Raw genomic sequence first — 19,120 nt, forward strand, 5'->3', positions numbered from 1 at the left:
CTCTGGCCTCCCCTCTTCCCTCTCTATGGTCCCTCTGCTGCAGCCGGATGTCCTGGTGTGTGAGGTTTGATTCCGGCAGGAAACACTGATCCTGAGCACAGACTGTCCCACATCCTGAGGGGGGAATCCAGGTCACTCCCACAGGGAAGGACTGAGAGATCACAGGGGAGGACTGAGAGATCACAGGGGCTCCCCCACCCTCCATAGGAAGTACACACACAGTGAGGGGGGGATAAAGTGCACATCTCAGGCACTGAGGGGGGGACACACTGAGGAATAGGCTCTGAAGCCTCTAAGTCCCTTTTCCTGTGTCCCCCTCACATTGTCCATCCCCTGCTGCACAGAGATCTTCAGCCTGTGTTATTGGGTAAGTGCTTTCCTCCTCCTCCCTTCCCCTCCCTTGTGTGACCTGTGCACATTATCCCAGTGCTGCTCTGAGCTTCCTTACACACAGGAGCCTGAGAGGCTGAGCCTCTGATAGTGAGGGGGAGCCTCTGGCACTGGGGGGGTTACTCCTCCTGTATCACAGGGACTGGGAGATAATGGGGGTTATTTTACATTGGGAATTAACATTAGGAATCAGTGAGGATAAGAATGGGAAAGTTATTAAATAGAGTTAGAAAGTAATTAGATTGAGGGAGTATTGGTTGGAGTTTAACTCCTTCATTACCACAGGGGCCAGCATCCTGTGTGTGTTATGGGCTATAGCTTCTCTGTGTGAGGCTGACCCGTTTGCCCGGGGACAGTCCTGGTCTGACAGTATGTTCTGATGTCCCAAATATCTGCTGCATTCTCATGTCCTAGTTTTAAATCATGTGTCTGGGACACTGGGGAGAGAGAGGTCAGTGCAGAGGAGGAGGGTGAGGTCTGTGCAGAGCTGGAGATGTAGAAGTGAGACACAGAGCCCTCTTCCCTCCCCCAATCTGCAGTGCAGAAATACAGCTGAGGGAGAGCAGGGTGACCCCAGGCACAGAGGTGGGTGCTGTGTCTGGGTCTCTGTGTATGCGCCGCCATATAGAAACCCAAGCATGTGGTGCCTCACGTCTGTATTATGCTTGTAATATAGTGCGCGCGGGGCTCGTTTGTAGAGGGTAAGTGGTGACGCGCGTGGACTATGATGTCACAGCGCTAGGCCGTGCTTTGATTGGTTCATAGCATCACGTGGCACGGTGACAGCGCGAAATACAATTCTCTTGTTCGTTCTTTGGTCTGCCGCGTCACCGCTCGCGGCCGTGCGCGATTCTCGACTGTAACAACGTCAGCCTCCCACCGTCAGTTGTAATTGGTGATAGAATTACCGGTGCTCCTATGAATGGATGATATCCTGCAGCATACGCAAGAAATCGCACAGCACTGACGGATTTGCTCAACTCTAATTTATTGATGCAAGGAACACAACGTTTCGACCATGCGGTCTCCCCCACGCACCTCATGCGTGCCCTCCGCGCACCTCATGCGCGCCCCCACGCGCGCCGCGCATGCACATGCTCCCCCTGCGGCTTTATGCACTACCCTTCCTTTTGTAACGCTAAACCAAATAACTTGAGACCACACATAATGTTGGAAAAGGTCACAGATTTATTTTAACATCCTATGTTAAAACCTACCAGCCTGCCCGCCAGCCCAGGATGCTCCATGCGAATGGGGGTGGGGGAGATCCTTGCCCAGCGGCCACACTCCCTCCCCCCCGCCCAAAGCACTGCAAAATGGGAGTGGGAGATCCTTATCAGCCGATGTTGGGCTGCATTCCCTGCCCCTCCCACCCCTAGGGTCAGCTTAGGCTCAGCCCTAAAGCTGGCGCCCAGCCTTTTACCAGCGTTGATTGGGCATAGCCCGGCCCTAAAGCTGGCGCCTCCAGCCTGCTGAGCTGTTCTAGGGGCTTCAGCTGAAAGGCAGACCCTAAAGTCCTCACCCGTTCTGAGCTTGGCAGCCGCGGCAGCTCTGCCACCCGGAGGCTCCTCTGCCGGGCACTGGCTCCTCTGGGCCCGACGCCCACCCAAAGCTGCGACCTCTGACCTTAATTCTTCTGGCAAAAATCCCCTTGATGTTACTTAGGAACACCTCCAAACCCTTTGGCGATCGATGCACGCCGTCCCTTCCTTCTGGGCCAGCTGCCGTCCATCTCTCTGTGCTTAAGAGTTTTATCGCCGCAAGAGAGGATGAATTTGCCCATGGCCTCATATTACCTTCTACCTAGCTTTCTCTTCCCGATCCCTTTCCCCGGCCCCTTCCAAATCCGCTTTGGAATTATTTCGGACCAGTTGCCTATAACTTTCACTCCACAGCGCCCTCAAGCGGACGCATTCCTGTTGTAACTCATAAATCACCTCCAGTGTTTTGGTGTTGGCTAGGTGGTTCCCCCCCGAGGTGTAGCAAAATAACACCCGGTTTCACCTGAAATTCTGCTAGCGCCATGTCCAGAGCCGGTTGCAGGTCAACCAAGCACATTCCTTTCTTCCCAAGCCAACGCAAATACATCTTCTCCTCCGTAAAACCGAGCTGCTGGCCGCATCTGCTGATCCTTCGCCCGTTCGTGCGCCAATGAATGAAGGAATGACCCCTGATCTCTACTTCTAGGGTTCTTGCGCAGCTACCTACTGAGAGGGAGAAACATGTTCATATTCTTGCGTCTGCTCATTGCTGTGCCATTTAGCCCTGATGTAACCCCTATAGGCACTGGACTTCCACCTCGCCAGCTTCTTTATTTGCTCCGGCGTACAGCAGTTCTCAGCTGCCGCTGTATCGATGCCGATTCTGAAGGAATGGGTGCCAAATACACTAGGACCCATCCCCCCCAGCAGCAAGGCACCGCCCACAAATGCTTTGAAACTGGTACCTTGCAAGTGGCGTTGCGTCCTGATGGATGAGGAAATTGCCCCTACCTTTGGCCTATACCTTGCGTAGCACTTAATCAACGCCACTGGGCACACTTTCATTACGGTTCCCCGTGAACTGTACCCACCCTCCCCTTCCCGCTTGGTCGGTTTTAGACCTGTGAATCTTGCACGCCACTGACATAGCATTGATAATCACGTTCGCGTGAAACAAACCCACACCCTGGCTTGCTTTAGATGCTGCCACTAGATCGCCGACCCTGTAGGCGCAAAAGAAAGCCACAGCAAATGAACAGTTTCGCTTCCGCTGCATTGAAACATACCTCTTTTGCTGCCATAATCGGGGGGGGGGCGGAGGGGGGGCGGCGCGTGCACAGCGCTAACCGCGATCTGCGGTCTGTGAGGGAGAGAGGGAGCTTGCGACAGGAGGGGGCGTGGTCGGGGATTTGCGGGAGCCTGGCCATCACGTCACGCGGCTGGTTCGCCCTCATTGGGTGAACCGCCGGTGGGGGCGTGGCTACGCCTCCGTCGCATGGTTTAAACTCAATTTGATTGAGTTGGAAAAAACCCTGCAGCACGGCGCGGCTGCACCTTCAGCGGGAAGGTGACTACTGGGCCCAGCCCCATTGAGGGGCGCTGCTTACACGTACAGTGCACGCCGCGCCGTGCGCACAGGCTGTTACTGGGACCGCAGCCTTACCCTCACTCTGTCCTTTTCCTTTAATACTAGCCAAGGCCGGAGGTAGGTTTTCCAGGTGCGTGAGGCTAGTGACTTCTGGACCAGGTCCATTAGTTCAATATCCCTATCTGCCAAAGGCGACGTGGGCACGTTAGACCTATGGCACTTTGCCGCTGTTCGCCTAAACGCTGTCCAATTGAGCCGTGATAATGTGTCCGCTATCACGTTTAATCTCCCCGGGACATGCTTGGCTTTAACGTTGATGTTGCTGCGCATGCAAAGCAGCACCAGCCCCCGGAACAGCCGGATCACTGGGCTTCATGTTGCAGAGAGGCTGTTTACTGCTCCCACCACCCCCAGGTTGTCGGACCAGAATATGATGTGTTTGTTACTGAGCTCCTTAGCCCAAAGCTCTACCGCCACTATGATGGGGAAAAGCTCCAGGTTAAGCCTGTGTCTAACCGTGCCTGGGACCATGGTTGTGCTCACCATTCCCCTTCGAGGTAAGCGCCGACGCCTAGCGACCCCGCCGCGTATGTGAACAGCTCTAGCTCATGGTTACTACTGCCCCCTTCTATTCAAGCTTTTTGCCATTAAAGTCCTCGAGGAAAGCTTGCCAGGTTGGCTCTAAGTTCCCTAGCGACCCTGATGCGGTGCAGCGGACGGGATACCCCCGCGGCCGACTTCTCTAATCTCCTGCTGAAAATTCTGCCCATGGGTATGACCCTACATGGGGGGGAGGGAGGGAGAGGGGGGATTGCCCTTTTTTATACCAGGACATGGTGATCATCTGGTCTCTCATAACCCAGGACTCGGAAATCCCACAGTTCATATACAGGTTACAAGCATATATACATATTTAATATATTCCTTTAATAAAATACACTTTTACACTGTACCTTGTGCTAAATTGTCTAAGTCCCCCTTTAGAATAAGATATACTCTCTACCCTTACTATCCTTATCCCTGTTACACTGTAGAAACCTGACTTTACATTTGGCACACAAATAAAAACCTCACAGCTTTATCACATAGCTGGGGTACCCCGTGAACCCCTATACCCGGGTCAGGGTAACTTGGGCATGATCTGGGCATCCCCCTTTATACTAGGGACCCCTGTACCATCCTGGGGATACCTAGATCCCCTATGCCCCTTTTTACCTTTCCCGTTTGTGCTGAAACAGGGAATCCTGGCGGTGAGTCGCAAAAACGTTTCCAGGGTAGGATTTTGACCGGAACGCTGTGCTTCGACGTATCCGGGAATCTTACCTGGTTTCCGAGTACATCTTTAGGGTATCCCATAACTCGGGGAACCCGCTACATGGCCAAAATCTGGCAAGACTTTCCCCGCAAAACCCACCCTGAAACTCCTAACCTAGCAACCTCTGCTTGCTGGCACTCCTGGGAAGGCAAAAACACAAACATTCTTTATTGTCGCATAATTTACACACAGTCACAGTAATGCATATACGACAGCCAGGTCCAAGAACTGACACTCTAGGACCCTACAACATGGATCAGGGGTAACCAAGTAGGCTTAACCTTTATTATTGAGCCTGGTTACCCCCTCACTGTCACAATTACCCACTTCTCACCTTATCAAATAGGAAAGTGAGCCAATTTTATTAAAGTGAAGAAAACCAACGATTTGGCAGAACACAGCAGCCTTCATCAAAATGGGGCCCTCGCCTTGTTCTGTGGAATTGCAGGATATTCCTGCCGGGTACAAAGGTGCTGAATGTGAGAAACTGGAGCTGATTGAGAAGGAAGAAAATAATGAGGGTGTGAGGGATCAAACCCCCTATTTAATATGGTGAGAAGTGGGGTCAGGTGGGGGAAGTTACTGCACTGTTTCCTCTGCATTACCCACTTCTCTCCGTATGAAATAGGAAAGGGAGACGGTGTCAGTATGGAGCAGAACTGCTGGACCTGAGAGAGTATCGGGAGCATTTATCAAAGTCTCTGATGTATCTGCTTTTATTCATACTATGGAACTGTACAGTATGTGACTATGTTACACTGAGAGGACATTGCTGGTCTTGTGGCTGTTTATCTCCGACTCTTTATACGGTTTGTTTTACTAGATGGTTATGTTGTGACACAATCCTGAACCATTGATGTATTTTGCAGTGTTTGAAATGAAGTTCCTGTGTGAGGAGGGACCATAAGTTTTATTCTCCGTCTCCTTTGGGGATAATAATCTTAGGTTTGAAAGCTCATACTAAATGCTGTATATTTGTCCAATAAAACAGATCATTCCAATTCGGTTTTCTCTTTTATACAGACACATTCTGTCATCCAACAAATATAGATCAAGGAACCTCCGATCAGCACCTCCAGTGCAGCACTGCCCGCTGCCAGCACCTCCAGAACAGCACTGCCCACTGCCAGCACCTCCAGAGCAGAACTGCCCACTGCCAGCACCTCCAGAGCAGCACTGCCCGCTGCCAGCACCTCCAGAGCAGCACTGCCCACTGCCAGCACCTCCAGAACAGCACTGCCCACTGCCAGCACCTCCAGAGCAGCACTGCCCACTGCCAGCACCTCCAGAACAGCACTGCCCACTGCCAGCACCTCCAGAACAGCACTGCCCACTGCCAGCACCTCCAGAGCAGCACTGCCCACTGCCAGCACCTCCAGAACAGCACTGCCCACTGCCAGCACCTCCAGAGCAGCACTGCCCACTGCCAGCATGGATCCACACTTAAGTGAGTAGAGGAGATATTTTGGTGTCTTTGAGATCTGCGAGGAGGGAATATCTGATTATTTTGCCGTTATGTTAACCACTGAACTCCAAGTCATTTTCTGCCAGAAGGGATAGTAATACATTTCTTTACAAGAGATATTATACCAATATCAGGAGGTGAAATCACAAGAAGCGCCCCCACTCCCAGCTTTACATGATGGATTTTCCTTTTCTTATTGCCAGGTTTCCCAGTGGTTGTATCAGAGAGTTTAGATATTAAGTCAGAGAAGGAAGAGACAGACACAGAGGAACATCTGACCCCAATAAAGGAAGAAATAGATGCATTTCCTGTTTGTGGTAAGTACCCTTACAGCCTCACTTGTCTCTATTCAGTATGTTTAAAACATGGATTGAAATGTGTACAATATTTTGGGAAATATTAAATTACAAGATAGACTTACACAATACATGTTCTAATGAAAAAAGCACACATGATTTGTCTAAAGTTATATTGAGAATTTTATTGTGATTTGAACATTGGTAGCTCCAAAATGTTTTCAGAGAAACTCAATCAGCACTCTAAGGGTTAATAAAGTAAAATCAATCACTTCACCCCTCCCCATAGGAATCAGTATAGAGTATTTCTGTATACAGCTCAACCCCCTTATAACGCTGTGCTTGGGGTCCAACGAATCACATAGTTATAAGCGGATCGCATTAGAAATAATGTAAAATTGTATGCATTGTACAATAAAGTATTTAAGATACCAATAATCGTGTTGTAAAGTATTCATAAATACGAAAATTGGGAGCCACGCTTGCATCGCGTTATAAGCGGATTTGCGTTGTAACGGAACGCGTTATAACAGGGTTCAGCTGTACTGATATCACAGAAGCGCCCCCACTCCCAGCTTTACATGATGGATTTTCCTTTTCTTATTGCCAGGTTTCCCTGTGGTTGTAATGGAGAGTTTAGAGATTAAGTCAGAGAAGGAAGAGGCGAACACTGAGGAACATCTGACCCCAATAAAGAGTGAAACTGTTCCATTTCCTGTCTCTGGTGAGTACCTTTTCCCCTTTGTCTGCACAGAGGGATGTTATCTTGTTACAAGGAGCATGGTCACATTTAGCGAGTATTCATGGTTAATTGCCTCTTATAAGAAGTCCCCAGGCCTGCTGGGTGTTCTGGGACAAGCCACACGCAGCAGAGTTAGAAGTGCAATATGGCTCTCAGACACGTATAAAGGTTGGAAATGCAGAGTTATGGGTATCTGACCATCAATAGATGGGATAAAAACACATTTGGGAAAAACTAATTCAAGGGAACCTTCCCCTGTCTGACCAGTGTATTCTGCCTGTTCTCATTTATGGATGTGAAACTGAGACCCTAAATGCGAAGATAATTCAGAAGCTTCAGACAACTAAAAGAAATATGGTGAGATGTATGCTGGGTATTACCCAGAGAGACAGGGAAAGAATGGATGAGTTCAAACACAAACAAAACTCTGTCCCTTTATCACATGGGAGAAAATGTAAAATAACTAATGCACCTGTATGCGAATGACAGAATGTTATATACACAAAGCCCTATCCACTCTGACCTTGGACACACACTTTAATCTTATTTTTTTTCTAGACTTGAATACATGATTTTTCAAAACAAACTGACAAAACTGTAACGATGGTATTTGAGACTAAAGCTACATTTCTAAAACTACCAAAAGATCTACAGATTAGATCCAACTCTAACACTGTTCTATCCCCTGTCATTAGTTGTTATTATTATACAGAATACACTATGTTCTGTTTTTATCGCTCCTATGCGCTTTAGTTCTGATTTTATTCCTTATGTCTTTTCTCTTCGGGTGGGAGACTCAACCAGCTGCAGGGAGAGATTTATTATCATAGGACACTGTTGTTAGTTATCTAATTGGTTACTGTTTAATATTTGTGTTCTGTATATTTTTCCCAGCTTTACATGATGGATTTTCCTTTTCTTATTGCCAGGTTTCCCAGTGGTTGTACCGGAGAGTTTAGAGATTAAGTCAGAGAAAGAAGAGCCGATCACTGAGGAACATCTGACCCCAATAAAGGAAGAAATAGATGCATTTCCTGTTTGTGGTAAGTGCCCTTACATCCTCATTTATCTTTATTCAGTGTAACCCTGTTTCATCCCTCCCCCCCCCCCCCCCAATCTCATGTCGGGTACCCTAGGGCAAATGGTGTACTTGTTAGGTAAGGTATAGTGTGGTGCACCTGCTGCCTTACAGGACTCCTGAGTCTCCCGCGGTGGTATGGGGGATATCATCAGGACTGGCTTTCGAGGTATGGCTCAGTCATACTCACTATTGGTACAGCACCTCTATCTCTCCCAGATCCCCAGTGTTGTAGGGAGGAGTCTCTGAAAGAGAACCTCTGGGTGTAGCTTCTCCCTGAATGACTCCAGGCTCAGGCGAGAAGAGTTCTTTATCAAAGATATACTTTATTTCCTTAAGTACTGGCAGACTGCCCATCATGCAGCCGGTCTCTCAGCCGCTCATCATACAGGTTGTCACCCGAAGGAAGTCCCTGGACACCACTCCTAGTCAGGGCCCTAGAAGCTGTCCTTGCTCTTCCCTTACTCCCTGATGGAGTAAGAGGAATAGTCTCCCACACCACCCCCAGGGGAAGGGCCACAAAACCTGCCAGAGCCATGGCAGTTTGCTGGGATAGACTCGCCTCTCTCAAGGGGGAGAGGAACGCCCTAAATACAGGAAATGCTATGCAATAAGTAGCTCCAATAGGCACACCCCTGTGTCACTGTAATTGGACACACAGCCTGATGACACTACCTTCACTGTCTTACTGCACAGCACATGTGTGTGGAGGAATACCCCATGATTACTCCTGGCAACCTGCCCTTATCAGGGATTATTGCACAGGAGGAGAAAGAACTATAACCCCAAAACTACACAGGGTTACACTAGTAGGTTTAAAAAATGGACTGAAATTACTGCAATATTTTGGGAAATAATATTAAACGACAATATAGAATTACATGATTTGTCTAAATTTATATGTAGAATATTGTTATTGTATTGTATTGTTATTGAGGTTTGAACATTGTTAGCTCAAATGTTTTCAGCACCCAGGGATAAAAACTCCCTTAGCAGTCAAAGGGTTAATAAAATAAAATCAATCACTTCACCCCTCCCCCATAAGAATCAGTATAGAGTATTTCTGTATTCTGATATCACATGATGAGCCCCCCACTCCCAGCTTTACATGATGGATTTTCCTTTTCTTATTGCCAGGTTTCCCTGTGGTTGTACTGGAGAGTTTAGAGATTAAGTCGGAGAAGGAAGAGACGAACACTGAGGAACATCTGACCCCAATAAAGAGTGAAACTGTTCCATTTCCTGCCTCTGGTGAGTACCTTTTCACCTTTGTCTGCACAAAGGGATGTTAACTTGTTACACGGAGCATTGTCACATTTAGCGAGTATTCATGGTTAATTGCCTCTAATAGGAAGTCCCCAGGCCTGCTGGGTGTTCTGGGACAAGCCACATGCAGCAGAGTTAGAAGTGCAATATGGCTCTCAGACACGTATAAAGGTTGGAAATGCAGAGTTATGGGTATCTGACCAGCAATAGATGCGATAAAAACACATTTGGAAAAACAAATTCAAGAGACCCTTCCCCTGTCTGACCAGTGTATTCTGCCTGTTCTCATGTATGGGTGTGAAACTGAGACCCTAACTGCGAAGATATTTCTTATAGAGGTCTGAAGCTTCTGAATTAAGGTGAGATGTATGCTGGGTATTACCCAAAGAGACCGGGAAATAATGGATGAGTTCAAACACAAACAAAACTCTATCCCTTTATCACATGGGAGAAACAGTAAAATAACTGTGTGCCGGACATATCACACACACAGAAATTACTGTCCTCTGGCCAATATGGATCCAAAAGATATTAAAGGCCAAGACTATGACCAAAAGGTGTACAGGCAGTCCTCGTTTTACAACGCTTCGCTTTACAACGAATGGCTTATCCAACGCTATGTAATGCATACCTATATTCATTTTTACAACGCCATAACGGCTTATCCAACGCTCTTACGATGCTTTGCAACGTTGTGTATGTGTGTATATATATATACACATTCACATAAACAACGTTGCAAAGCGTCGTAAGAGCGTATATATATATAATATAATACTATATAATATTATATTATACTATATAATATATTATTTATTATGTTATATTATATATATAATACAGTATATACACTATATAATTTGTGTGTGCTGCATATCTTATTGCCTGCATAAAATATTTGGTGTATTTTAGTGTTAAAAATGCCTTCAGGAACGGAACCTTTCATTTAAACAGTGTTCCTATGGGAAAACGTGTTTCGCTTTACAACGTTTCGCTTTACAACGCCATTTTGAGTAATGCATTGTGTCGGATAACCGAGGACTGCCTGTACGTGTGTGTGTACGTGTGTGTGTGTGTGTGTGTGTACGTGTGTGTTATAGGATGGCTGCTATCTGGACCTGGTTTTCACTAAATCTGAATCAAATAGGACAACAGGACATTTTAATTTTTTTACTGAAGTAAATATACTGTTACTAGCTGATATACCCGGCGTTGCTTGGGATGTAATGTTCCCGCTCCACTCTCTCTCTCCCTTCTCCCCCCTCTCTCCCCCTTCTCCCCCCTCTCTCCCCTCCCCCCATCTATCTCTCTCTTCCCCTGTCTCCACCCTCTCTCTTTGTCCCCCCATTCACACCAATTCGTTCCTCCCCACCCTTTACAGCTCCCCCCCTTTACTGCTGCATGCAGTGTGTCTGTGCGTTTGGGCGCGTCGGGCAGTATGTGTGTGCTCGTGGCAGTCTGTGTGTGTGTGTCAGTCAGTGTGTGTGTCAGTCAGTGTGTGTGTCAGTCAGTGTGTGTGTCAGTCAGTGTGTGTGTCAGTCAGTGTGTGTGTCAGTCAGTGTGTGTGTCAGTCAGTGTGTGTGTCAGTCAGTGTGTGTGTCAGTCAGTGTGTGTGTCAGTCAGTGTGTGTGTCAGTCAGTGTGTGTGTCAGTCAGTGTGTGTGTCAGTCAGTGTGTGTGTCAGTCAGTGTGTGTGTCAGTCAGTGTGTGTGTCAGTCAGTGTGTGTGTCAGTCAGTGTGTGTGTCAGTCAGTGTGTGTGTCAGTCAGTGTGTGTGTCAGTCAGTGTGTGTGTCAGTCAGTCTGTGTGTCAGTCAGTCTGTGTGTCAGTCAGTCTGTGTGTCAGTCAGTCTGTGTGTCAGTCAGTCTGTGTGTCAGTCAGTGTGTGTGTCAGTCAGTGTGTGTGTGCGCGCGGCAGTCGGTGTGTGTGTGTGTGGCAGTCAGTATGGTGTTGCTCCCCCCTCTCTCTTGAGTCCCTGTTCTCCCCCCCTCCCCCCCCCCGGCAGAGGTGCGGAGGAAGGGTGAGACGGGGAGGCTGTGTTTGTCCTGAGTCTTCAGAGCTGCAGATTGGGGGGGAGGGGTGCTACCCGCTCGCATGACCACTGGCTTCTTCTTCCCCTCCCCACCCGGCGCTAATACGGGGCACGCGGTGTGAGAAGAGCCGAGTGTGCGGGCGGAAGGCAGCGGCGTGATATGAGAGGCGGCGGCCGGTGGCGTGCCGCCGAGGAACGGGCGCCGGTGCCCGTTAGCGGTGCCTGCGGCGCTGGTGAGGCTTGGACTTGCTGTGACCAGGGGGGGGGGAGAGAGGTGAGGGAAGGAGTGAGGGAAGCGGTGGCGCCGTGGTTAGCGGTGTGAGGGGGGGAGCGAGAGAGGGGAGCGAGAGAGGGATAAGAGGAGGACCGTGTTTAGCATTGTCAAGGTTGTGGTCCTGCCAAGCGAGCTTCCAACTTCAAGTGAGGCCAAGAGGTGCACGCAATGTGAGGGGGGTACGCCCTGCTGTAACATTAAGGCCAATGAGCTGTGGCCATCCGTGGGCCAATCACACAGGGGGAACAAATACACACACAAACATTTTTTTCAGTCTTGTATATATAGATATCACTGTTCACAATTAAATTACAAGTTAGTTAGTTATTCTTATTTGTTAATTAACTTTACATTGTACGCCTAACATTACTGTCCTTTCAATTCACACACCAGTCCACGGACTAGTGACTCCGCCACATCCGTGCTGCCACTAGTTAATCATAATATACAATCTTATTAGGGTACACTCCTCTAAATATAACTCCCATTGTAATTGGGTTGGTGCATGCTTGTAGAACTGTCTGGTTACACGCTTGTAGAACTGTCTGGTTACACGCTTGTAGAACTGCCTGGTTACACGCTTGTAGAACTGTCTGGTTACACGCTTGTAGAACTGCCTGGTTACACGCTTGTAGAACTGCCTGGTTACACGCTTGTAGAACTGTCTGGTTACACGCTTGTAGAACTGCCTGGTTACACGCTTGTAGAACTGCCTGGTTACACGCTTGTAGAACTGCCTGGTTACACGCTTGTAGAACTGCCTGGTTACACGCTTGTAGAACTGCCTGGTTACACGCTTGTGGAACTGCCTGGTTACACGCTTGTGGAACTGCCTGGTTACACGCTTGTAGAATTGCCTGCTGGCTGTACAGTTGTTTTGTTATAGTTATAGCCAGGGCTCGACAAGTGCACACGCCCGCTCACCACGGGCGTGTGCATTTTGGCCACTGTTGAGAGCTTACCTGTGGCGGCGAACCCCGGCGTCTCCCGGCCATCTCTGTCTTGCTATGTGAATTAATCATTTTCTACTGCAGCTCCAGTTGAAATGGCTGCATGGCGTCAAATGACGCTGCGTTGCCATGGCAACGTGACGTCGACCATGGCAACGTTGCGTCATTTGCCGTCACGCGCCCATTTTACCTGCTGCTGCAGGGGGAAAATATAAATTTGAAGGGGAGAAGACAGGAGAAGGCCGCACTATGCCATCAGGACCCTGCTGCAGGTAAGTGTGGTGGGGAAGGGGGGAGAGAGGGAGTGTTTTTTGTAGGGTGAGTGACTTTTGATGGGGGGAGGGAGGTAGAGTGGGTTTTTGCCCAGTGTGTCAGGCCCTGGTTATAGCCATTAACCAGGTCAAACACTTCTTGCATTTACTTAATAAAACCTGCAGTATTATTTAACTGTGACTGACTGAACTGACCCCTGTCTGTGTGTGTCCAGTGTTTGTCCTCTCGCCTGGTCTCAGTGGCCTTGTTTGTGCTTAATCTATTGTATGTATGTGTGTATGTATATATGTATATATGTATGTATGTATGTATTGTTACCACAACTAGTAGCATAATTATAAAGTAGATGTATTTGATTCCAACCAGTGGAGCGGCTGGCTTGGGGTGGTGACTGGTAGGTGTGGGGACGGAGGAGAACTGTGTGCTGCTGCCAGTGCCAGGTAATTAGGGCTTGTGTATGTAATGTATGTACAGATGTAGCATCTTGTATCTATCAGCAGCCATAGAGTATGTGCTGGTGTGCAAAGCGTTGATCGCACTGCGGCACAGTGCATAGCAGTCGTAATGGCCCATCAGGATTAACACAACGGGGGTCCCTGCATCTGAATGGGACTCATGCTGTGTGAAACCTACAGGGCTGCTCCTGTCATACACAGCCCCCTTATTTCAGGGGCTCAAATGTAATTGGACAAATTAACACAATCATAAATAAAATATTCATTTTTAATACTTTGTCGAGAATCCTTTGCAGGCAATGACTGCTTGAAGTCTTGAATGCATGGACATCACCAAACGCTGGGTATCCTCCTTTGTGATGCTTTGCCAGGCCTTTACTGCAGCTGTCTTCAGTTGTTGTTTGTTCGTGTGTCTTTCTGCCTTAAGTTTTGTTTTCAGCAAGTGAAATGTATGCTTGATCGGGTTGAGATCAGGTGATTGACTCGGCCATTGCAGAATATTCCACTTCTTTGCTTTAAAAAACTCCTGGGTTGCTTTTGCGGTATGTTTTGGGTCAATGTCCATCTGTAAAGTGAAGCGCCGTCCTATCAACTTCGCTGAATTTGGCAGAATCTGAGCAGACAATATATCCCTATACACTTCAGAATTCATCCGGCTGCTTCTGTCTTCTGTCACATCATCAATAAACACTAGTGACCTACTGCCATTGAAAGCCATACATGCCCATGCCATCAAACGGCCTCCACCGTGTTTTACAGATGAAGTGGTGTGCTTCGGATCATGAGCCGTTCCAAGCCTTCTCCATACTTTTTTCTTCCCATCATTCTGGTACAGGTTGATCTTAGTTTCATCTGTCCAAAGAATGCGGTTCCAGAACTGGGCTGGCTTTTTAGATATTGTTTGGCAAAGTCTAATCTGGCCTTTCTATTCTTGAGGCAATTGAATGGTTTGCACCTTGTGGTGAACCCTCTGTATTTGCTCTCATGAAATCTTTTCTTTATGGTAGACTTGGATAATGATATGCCTACCTCCAGGAGAGTGTTCTTCACTTGGCTGGATGTTGTGAAGGGGTTTTTCTTTACCATTGCAAGGATCCTACGATCATCCACCACTGTTGTCTTCCGTGGATGTCCTGGCCTTTTTGTGTTGCAGAGCTCACCAGTGCGTTCTTTTTTTCTCAGAATGTACCAAACTGTTGATTTGGCCGCTCCTAATGTTACTGCTATCTCTCTGATGGATTTTTTTTTTGCAGCCTAAGGATGCCCTGTTTCACTTGCATTGAGAGCTCCTTTGGCCGCATGTTGCAGGTTCACAGAAACAGCTTCCAAATGCGAATGCCACACCTGGAATCAACTCCAGACCCTTTACCTGTTTAATTGATGATGAAATAATGAAGGAACAGCCCACACCTGTCCATGAAACAGCTTTTGAGTCAATTGTCCAATTACTTTTAGTCCCTTGAAAAAGAGGTGGCTACATATCAAAGAGATGTAATTCCTAAACCCTTTCTCCATGTGAATACCGTCAAATTAAAGCTGATACACTGTACTTTAAGCCCATATTCATTATTAAACTGTAACTTGAATTTATTTTGGTTCACAGCCGAAATACAAGTTTTTGTTATCAGTGTCAATTATTTCCTGACCTAACTGTATATTTAGCTGCTATATGGCTACACTGCTAAAACAGTTTCCTGACCACAACTATGCTGTAATTATCCAGCATATTCTGTATAACCAGATACACGGATCCGCCATCATTATTTGTATTTATTGGCATTTTCTTTGGGTGCTACTGTAAATGCGTTATTTATTTTACACACCTAAAAGTTTACTATTTTAAACAATTATTATGTTTTAATTTCATTTATTTATGAGGTGTTTGTTCACTATCAAGGTGTTCATTTGAGCTCATGTGCTTTGGAATTACTATAAAGACTGACCTTCACGTAGGTTATTTCTCTATTTCACGAAGAATACCATCTTAGTTTGATTAAACCTATTAACCCCTCCTTACTAGTGGATTGACCATTTGAATCCCAGGAGGGATATATTAGATCTAATTAAATCCAAATGGTTGTTAATTATAAGGATCTAATAATTAGATCCTTATAATTAACAACCATTTGGATTTAATTATTTGCTCCATGATAACAGGGATATGTCCACCTTATTTTAGGGGACAATACAAGCACGTATCTCTTTGCACCATAGTGTTTGTATGTCAGTTATTGTCTGTGTGTGTTTTGTCCTACATTATTTTATTATTAAAAGTTACATTTTAAAACATTCACCATTACTTTAGTACTAGGAGAGCTACATTAGGGGTCCTTTTTTCTTTCACTCTGTAAGGTTTTCTGTCCTAAGTGATATTACCCCAAGCACCCAGTCTAACAGTAACTGCTGCACGAGTCTATTTCCCATCTCTTCCCTTTGCATTATACCTGATTCTGAGATCGACATCAGGCGGGTTCGGGTCGGAAGCTTTCTTTACCAGAAATGTGAGGGGGGTATATGTTTTATTTCGTGGCCTGATATTCCTCCTCAGAGCCTGGGTTTTGGTAAAGTAGCAAAATGTCTTAATGGTCTTTTCTGGATGTCGTAGACATACCTGGATTTGATTATTTTTAATATCAGGCCTCTATTGTCTGGAACCAGCTTTCCCAGAATTCAGCAATTCAGCCCCATGCATGTAGATCTTAATCAAGCAGAGGAGCTTGTCTGCTGCCATTTTTCTCCCATGAGCCAAAAAAACTGAGGAGCAGCTTTTCCTGTGTTCTGTCTGAATAATGAAATAACCCCGTCCTGTTGTAAATTCTAGTTTTTTATTTTATTTAATATAAACCTTTGACCCTTGTTGGTGCCGATAACCATATTGGTGGATGCAAAAAATGTCTTAACATTCTTCAGAAATTATTCAAATGCTTATTATTGGCCTCAAAAAGCACACATCTTGGATTAATCCCTTTTCTTCAGATTTAACCCCAAATGATCCCTGTAATTTGCTCGCTCATACTAGAGAAGATTGTGCCATACTGTATATACTATTAAGTAGTCTTGTACCATGAGAAACGTTGCAGTGCTAGAAGTCACCTTCCAGCTCCTTCATGTAAATCTCCTGGATGGTGTCTTCCAGCTCCGCATACACAGGTGTGTGTGTGTATATATTTATTTGCATAGCCTCACAAATGTATCCGGTGCTTTACAGAATTGGCAAGAAAATTGTAAGGAATCAGGGAACGCGTCCCCCGATGCGCACTCCCTCCTTACCTGACGTCTTGCGCAACCCCGCTGTCCTTACGCAGGAACTTTCTGGAGGTCGCGGAGCCTGGCTCCACCACACGCAAGCATTCTCATCATGTCCACCTGTCTCCTGTGTCTCTCCTCCTGTCCTTGCCTCCGCTGAGGTCGTGCCTCCACCTCTCCATTGGTCATGTTCGCCTACTTATGCTCAGCTGTGCCACTTGCACTTTGGCTGAGCATAGTTCCTGGTAGCGTTGTTCTCCCACCTCCTGGTTCCTTGCCTTGTGTCCCATTTTCTTGCTTTACAGATTGATCTCCTGTGTACCGACCTGGCTTTACTCTTGGACTCCGCATCTCTGGCTTACTAATCCTGGTTTGCCTCTGACCCTCCGCTTCTCTTCAACCCTGTTCACGGCTTTCGGACCTCTACGCCCCTATTGGCTCCAACCCCTGACCTAAACGGACACTGACCATTCTACTGGCTATTACCTCCAACCTCAGCAAGTACCTGCCATTCTACTCTCTCTAATCCGGACCCGGCTGCCTGACCATCCGCACTCCAGACGTGCCCCTGTAGCTGTGGGTGGCGTTTGTACCCATTCCCACCTCAGTACCGAGGTCCCGCTTTGGTTGTGGTGAGCACAGCATTACAGTATGCTCAGCCCCACAAACATGGACCCCACTGAGGTGGGTCGGGCCCTATCCTCAGTTGTGGACATATGCTCCCAACTAGAGGCTCGTGTTGCATCCCTTACGCAATCCTTTGGGGCCCTTAATTTGCAACACCAACAGGCCAGTTTCCTGAGACCCGCCACCCCTTTTTTGCCTTCACCAGACAACCATCTTTCTGCTGAACCCCATCTTCCCACTCCTAATCGTTACTCAGGTGACCCCCATGGGTGTCTGGGTTTCCTTAACCAATGTGCTATTCAATTCGAGGTAACCCCTTCTCGCTTCCCCTCTGCAAGATCTAAGGTGGCGTACATTATCGCTCTTCTTACCAGAGATGCCCTGGCATGGGCTTCCCCCTTCTGGGAACGGAGTCCGGAGCTGACACAGAACCTCGACCACTTCCTTATGGAATTCAGATGTGTCTTTGACACTCCAGGCTGTTAGATGACAGCTGCATCTAATCTATTTCAACAGAGGGTTGTCATAAATGGAACTTTTTCAGGTTGGGCTAAAGTCATGAGTGGAGTACCTCAGGGATCAGTACTGGGACCCCTGCTTTTTAACTTGTTTATTAATGACCTTGAGGTTGGGATCGAGAGCAAAGTCTCCATCTTTGCTGATGATACTAAATTGTGTAAGGTAATAGAATCCGAGCAGGATGTAATTTCTCTTCAGAAGGACTTGGAGAGACTGGAAACGTGGGCAGGTAAATGGCAGATGAGGTTTAATACAGATAAATTTAAGGTTATGCATTTGGATGCTAGAATAAAAAGGCGACTTACAAATTAAATGGAGATATATTGGGGGAATCCTTGATGGAGAAGGATTTAGGAGTGCTTGTAGACAGCAGGCTTAGCAATAGTGCCCAATGTCATGCAGTAGCTGCAAAGGCAAACAAGATCTTATCTTGCATCAAACGGGCAATGTATGGAAGGGAAGTAGACATAATTATGCCCCTTTACAAAGCACTAGTAAGACCACACCTTGGATATGGAGTACAATTTTGGGCACCAATCCTAAGAAAAGACATTATGGAACTAGAGAGAGTGCAGAGAAGAGCCACCAAATTAATAAAGGGGATGGACAATCTAACTTTTTATGAGGAGAGGCTAGCTAAATTAGATTTATTTACATTAGAAAAGAGGCGTCTAAGAGGGGATATGATAACTATATACAAATATATTCAGGGACAATACAAGGAGCTTTCAAAAGAATTATTCATCCCACGGGCAGTACTAAGGACTCGGGGCCATCCCTTAAGGTTGGAGGAAAGGAAATTTCACCAGCAACAAAGGAAAGGGTTCTTTACAGTAATGGCAGTTAAAATGTGGTATTAATTACCCATGGAGACTGTGATGGCAGATACAATAGATTTGTTCAAAAAAAGGTTGGACATCTTTTTAGATGGGAAAGGTATACAGGGATATACCAAATAAGTATACATGGGAGTCAGGAAGGAATTAATTTCCCCCCTTAATGGGGTTTTTTGTTTGCATTCCTCTGGATCAATAAGTAAGTATAAATATAGGATAAAGTATCTGTTGTCTAAATTTAGCATAGGTTGAACTTGATGAACGTACGTCTTTTTTCAACCTCATCTAC

At 46.7% G+C, this 19,120-nt stretch overlaps 1 pseudogene; it reads left to right on the top strand.

Annotated features, from left to right (window-relative positions):
- The first annotated feature begins 72 nt into the window (after window positions 1–72).
- Window positions 73–19,120, top strand: part of LOC142487998 (uncharacterized) — a 37,738-nt pseudogene continuing 18,690 nt past the window's right edge.

Source organism: Ascaphus truei, chromosome 2 (genome assembly GCF_040206685.1).
Source record: "Ascaphus truei isolate aAscTru1 chromosome 2, aAscTru1.hap1, whole genome shotgun sequence".
In the NCBI taxonomy this organism is placed as follows: Eukaryota; Metazoa; Chordata; class Amphibia; order Anura; family Ascaphidae; genus Ascaphus; species Ascaphus truei.